General features: G+C 40.5%; 1 long non-coding RNA gene across 2 annotated transcripts; it reads left to right on the forward strand.

Annotated features, from left to right (window-relative positions):
- Positions 1–1,808: 1,808 nt before the first annotated feature.
- On the forward strand, positions 1,809–4,016 carry LOC134435852 (uncharacterized). Of its 2 annotated transcripts, XR_010032109.1 has the most exons (4): positions 1,809–1,908; positions 2,053–2,115; positions 2,497–2,567; positions 3,265–4,016. It is a non-coding gene; the product is annotated as an uncharacterized LOC134435852 (long non-coding RNA). The 2 variants fall into 2 exon arrangements; XR_010032108.1 differs by lacking the exon at positions 1,809–1,908 and having other exon boundaries at positions 1,937–2,115.
- The last annotated feature ends 2,233 nt before the right edge of the window (positions 4,017–6,249 follow it).

Genomic DNA, 6,249 nt, shown 5'->3' on the forward strand with positions numbered 1-6,249 from the left:
GCACGCAGTATTTGACCCCGGTATTTGAAAATGTCTGGTTACGGCCCTGTGGCGGGCTATTTTGACTGGTTCAGAACAAGGTCAAGAGAGATGCAGGGCATTTCTGTGTGTGCTTACAAAATGTCCTTCCCTATTTAGAGATTTTGACAGCATGCGTAAGAGGACAGGGACGTTTTTTTGTCCCTTCATGTGTCACCAGAGCGTTGAGGAAAAAGGTGAGAGCTGATGGCCGTGGCGGTATCACAATGAATCACTGTAAAACATTGCAGCCTCGTTAAGTTAAAACCACTTTCTAGGTCTCCTCAACACAATGAGCTCTGATAAGTCCCTGATCTTTAACTTTACTGAGGAAGTTTTTCCTCTAATACAACTTACAAATGCCTATTGTGTTGATTATTTGATAGTTATGGCAGATTTGAAGTGTTGAATGAACTTAGGTTGGCAAGTCAGCAGTTGAAAAAAAGAAAGAGGGGGGAAGGCCGGAATATTAAACTCTGAGAAATCCATTGAGTTGAACTGCCATAGTTTGATTGAACTTGGTTTAGAAAGTCATGGGTTTGAATGAAAATAACCGGGAAACTGTGGAGGCGGGGCTAAGCAACATCAACCGCATGCACGAAATTGGAACTTCTGTTTGCTTAGTCAAATGAGCCACCCCTGAAGAAATAATAGCTTAATAACGCAGAGAAACTCGATTCTCGTGCAAAAATAAGGAATCACATCTGCACTGAACCGCGGAAGGAGACTGTCGTTGGCAATGGAATTACTAGTGAAGGACCTCAACATCATCAACCGTCAAATGGATTTAGGAAATAGGGGAAACTTCATGGCAATTGAGCCACAGCCGCAGGCAGTCTTTCGCCGGTAAGTTTAAGTAGTTTTAATCGTCAGAATCAGTGATAATGTAACATGTGCCTCTCGGTTGAACTGAAACTCAAAAGGATAGACTTTAAAAAAAAAAACTCTGATGTGGTGGGCTCACTGTAGCCTAAAACACTGGTCATGTTGCTTGCAAAATATTACATGTTTAATGTAGTCTATTGGTGTAATCTCGTGTCGTGAACGAAATGGTAATTGCTTATTGCAAATGGCAGGTAATCTACATTTCACGAGTTTGTCGTTCTAAATGGCCAATAGTCAGATTGCTATGCTAGTTCTTTGGTTGTGTCCGAACACGGCAGCGTTGCGAAAGGGGACCCCCTCCTTTTTTACGCACCATTTTTACGCAGCATTAGAACTACTATTTAGAAAGTCACCCTGTGGAATTTTGTTCAGACTACCCTAAAAGGAAACGTCTGTGTATAATCTTGGCTGTTTATTTACTTCATTTTAATCGAAGTCAAACTCATGTAGGCCTACTGCTGAAGGACATTGCTGGCTGTATTTCAAAGGTGCAGTTAGCCATTGCGGCAACATGCCTCTTGAAGCGATGTTTTCAGCGCGATGCTGCTGTATCACAATCGGTAGACGACATTAGTCAAGATGAAAATCATGTAAAAACGTAGTAATACAAGATAATTATTGTGTTTTAACTACAGGGTGCAAATGCATGCTTCTACCAACGGATGTTGGGGTCTGACGATGGAGTTGACGGGAACATTCGCACAGAAGAGGAATTTGTGAGGATTCTGAACCACTCATTGAGGCCGCGGAGTGTGTTGTTTAATGAGTAATACAGGTAAATCTGTCTAATGACTATGACATGCAAATAATGGATTTTGTTACTTGACCAATGTAATCCATACAGTTGTTTTTATGTCTCCATCTCATACATTATTCTTTTCTGTTATTTATCTGCTTCAGCTAACTGCAGTGTTCCACAAGACTGTTACCAGACCTTCATGGGACCTTTCCGTTCGTTCTGGGTTGTCTTGAGGTTCTTCAGCGTTAGAGAGCAACTGAAAACAGGTTGGTAGCCTACTGTACTCTATAGACTGTATGGAATGTAATATGTATACAATATGTTCTATGCTGTGTTTTTCCATCACTATGTACAGATATTGTGATTCAAGGTAATACATACAATTCATTTACATTCACCTGTCTTTGCAGGACACAGACCCAAACCAGAGGACAACAACTCTACATTGACTCAGAGGAATCCTCCAGGACGACGTAAGACTTTATATTTACAAATACTGTCCTATACCCTTATGGATGTAACTGATGCACAGGCAACTGTGGTAGGGTATTTCTCTACCTATGCCAGGATTGACACCTCTGGTGAACATTCATGCTGTTATACTATTGACCAATAACACAGTTTAGTTATTGCCCATTTTCTGTGTGTGTGTGTGTGTGTGTGTGTGTGTGTGTGTGTGTGTGTGTGTGTGTGTGTGTGTGTGTGTGTGTGTGTGTGTGAGAGAGAGAGAGAGAGAGAGAGAGAATGTGTGAGAGAGAGCGTAATGGCAGTTTTACTCTTGTTTTACTCTAGTGCCTAGGTTTGGATTCAAGGTAATCATACTCTCTTACAACTACACTCATCTGTTTTTGCAGGACACAAACCAAAACCACTGCACAACTCTACATCAACTCCCACACTTTCCAGAGGATTCCTCCTGTATGCTGTAAGTCTTCATATTTACAAATGCTTTCCTATTTTTTTCATACATAGATAAAACTCCTGGATAAGCAAATTCAGTAGGTGAGGTAATCTGTGTTGCCAGAATTGACACCTCTGCTCTTGCAGGCCATTCTCTTCTCTAACAACAATTATAGTCCACCCATATAGTGTGTGTGTGTGTGTGTGTGTGTGTATCAGAATGTGTGTGTGTGTGTTTGTGTGTGTGTGTGTGTGTGTGTGTTTGGGGGAGGGGGGGGGGGGGGGTGTAATGCATACACACTTTACATCGTTAAGTAGGTGTTTATTAAATATCATGTGACTGACACCATCTATTTTCAAACTGACATCCACTCTTATCCTGGCACTAATGGCAACGCACTATACCACATACAGGTCTATTTGTAATATTATTCATTCATTTGCAATGGTTGCATTCACATCCAAGGACTGTTGCCGGTCTCACAGTGTAAACCTTAGACATATTTTTGAGAATAGACAGAACTGTAAATTCATGTCTGTGCACATTTTCTTACACTTTGAAAAAAAGACAATGCAAACATACAGTACTTTGGTTTAAAGTGTTTCGGGATGTCCTGTTTATCTGTGCGTGTGTGTGTGTGTGAGAGAGAGAGATAGAGAGAGAGCGAGAGAGAGCTGTTTCACACATAAGAAGTTATTTTTTCTTATTTTTATCTTTTCAGGTTCATGGTGAAGAGCAACTTGAGGCTGACAGGGATGCAAGTTGGACTGCTTATCAAAGACAAAGGCCAGCTACAAGTCTTCATCATCATTCATCACAAGGTCATCATTCATTTCAAAAGGGACATGCCAACTGGCTAGTTGGGCTCAATGTGAAGAAAAAGACTGTGAATCTCTTGTGTGTTCACAAAACATGGACTGTTGACCACACAGTGTTTTGGACTTGGACTACATCATGTAGGCTACTATACTCTTTTCAATGACATCACACTGCATATTGGTAAAATAGTCCCTGGAGGAGTAATGTTTGAATTAGATTCCTAAGGGCCCAGAAGTCATGGATGAGGGTACTGATGTATGGTTACAGATTCAAATCTGCAACCTTCCAATTGCAAGATTAACTCCCTACCATTAGACCACAGCTCTCTACAGTTTGTTTTTTTCTACATAAATTCTTTGTCCCTCCATCAGTCTTACCAAAAGTCAAAACATAATGTTTTCTTACTGCACCCACAATTTCGTCCGTACCCTGTTTGGCTAGCTGATTTGTCATGAATTTTGATGGTATAAAGTATTAATGGTCTGTGCATGTATTAATATGTGGGACATTGAACGTGAACAACAACTATGTAGTTGAATCAACTTTTTGACTTACAACTTTTTGACTTACAAATGTAAGGCAGCAGGGGATCTTGAATCTGTGAGTCGTCTTGAATGTACTGTAAAAGTTAAAATAAATTTGGAATTGAAGTCATATATCGCATGATGTCTATCATTATGTTATTTAAACTCCCAATCTTAAATTGAAATGATTTGTAATGGCTTTTTAATTCAGCTTACACTATCAATTTCATCCAACAATGGCTACGAAGTCCAATCAACTTTGATGACTAAGAACATTATGTTGAGACAACAACAATATTGTAGTTGGATCAACTTTGTAGACTTTGATTTCTGAGTTGACACAAAAATAAGCCTGTTGTTGAGTTAACATGCAAACTTAAGGCAGCACGGGAGCTTGGATTTGGAAGTCGAACTGACTTCAAATGTTTTACAGTGCTGCTTTTATTTATATACCAACATGTTATAGGCCTACAATAGAATCTACAGTGAGTAGTTACAGTCCTCAGTACTCAAGAAAAATAAATAAAATAAAATAAAATCAAGACTGGAAATGGATATTTTGGCCAAGAGTAGAAGGGCAGCGTGACATGGATGACAATTCTGAATGTTTCAAAACAAGGTCAAAGAGGACATTGCAGGGCATTTCTTTTCATGCTTCCAAAATGCCCTTCCCTATGTTAAGACTTTGACAGCACCTCTATGAGGAATATCTACTTGAGGTGAATCATTATTTGAGGAAATGAGGTGCAGAGCTGAGATGACTTTAAAGATTACCGTGGAAGCATCAGAAGAACTGATCCTTTATATTGAACCTCATTATACTATTGACTCCACAGTGTGCAGTTATTTATGATAGTTCTCAGTTTGCATCCTAAAAATGCATGAATAGAAATAAAACCAAGACTCTGGAAATGGACAAATTCTTTGGCTATAAAGGTGTGACCTGGGTTGGTTGGCTGCAACCGATGTGACAGACTACTCAGATTGTCTCAAATGCAGGGCTTTCTCTGCTCGTGTTTACAAATGTCTTTCCCTATTAAGAGATTTTGACAGCACGTCTACGAGGACAGGAACGTTTTTTGTTTTTTTTTGGTCTTTTCATGTGTCACCAGAGCGTTGCGGGAGGAGGTGTGAAGAGTGTGCAGTGGAGCTAAGAGGCGCTGAGAGAGCTGAGCTGATAGGCTGACACGTGGCAGAGTTACCGCTCAATCCTCATCACTCACTCGTGCCAAGACATGATTGACAGCGTCACCTAGAAACACACATTGAAGAACTTGAAGCCATTTTGAAGGCTCAAAACAACCAAATTTCCACTGAAGGGAAAAACAGTATTAATATTTTTTGAGACGCTGCTTTTTGGGCCGAACGGAACGGCGCCTATAGCACCTCCTGTTACCATGGGAACAAATGTGTTTACAGATGGACGACCCACATTTACATCATTTATTTATTTTGCCACGTGTGACCTAGATGAACCTGCTGGTGTATACTAAATCATCACATTTTTGGTTCCTGAGCCTTGATAAATACACTCTAGTGAATGCAAGACTGGCATTGTCCCATATCTCTCTCTGCCAGAATATGCTTACAGATGCAGTATTCAAGGTTCCATGTCATTGGTCAGACAGTCCATTAGTCAGACATCCCATTAGTCAGACAATAGACATCCCATTAGTCTGTCATCTCATTAGTCCGACCACACACGTTAAAACTGTGCCCACACCAAAACAATTCCTAACCCTAACCCTAACCCTAATTGTCAGTAAAGGCATATTCTGTCACTATACAATTGTTTTAGTTTGATAATTTTGTAAATATTCACTTAGGAGCCATGTCCAAACCAAAACAATTTAACCCTATCCGTCAGTAATGGCATGTTTTGCGCGTGCATTTTTTTGTCTGAAAAGACGTGGCCACATGTAGCTTACCTCAGTAGCCTTAGCGTCGCACACATATGTTTGACTAAGGGGATGTCGGACCAGTGGGATTCTTGTTATGCTCCTCTATGGTGTATTGTCTGACTTATGGGCTGTCGTACTCAATGGGCCGACCCCCTATTCAGTTGGGTCCATATTCCCAAATAGACAAACTGGAAGGAGATATACTGTAACGCCACAACATGATTCTTGCTGTGATAACTCAAAACACTAATTTCTGATTCTGAATAAAGAAAGGTTGTGGTGGGATGGGGGTATCAAAAAACATGGATAGAGAGAAAAAGAAAGAGGGAGAGCAAGAGAGAGAGAGAGAGAGAGAGTGGGACAGAGGTAGAGTGATAAAGAGACAGTGGAAAAAAGAGGGAGAAAGGGAGGGAGAGGTCACTTAGCCATTTGGAGTTTGGAGTCTGAGATCTCTGTCCCACT

The sequence above is a fragment of the Engraulis encrasicolus genome, chromosome 20 (assembly GCF_034702125.1).
Source record: "Engraulis encrasicolus isolate BLACKSEA-1 chromosome 20, IST_EnEncr_1.0, whole genome shotgun sequence".
Classification (NCBI taxonomy): Eukaryota; Metazoa; Chordata; class Actinopteri; order Clupeiformes; family Engraulidae; genus Engraulis; species Engraulis encrasicolus.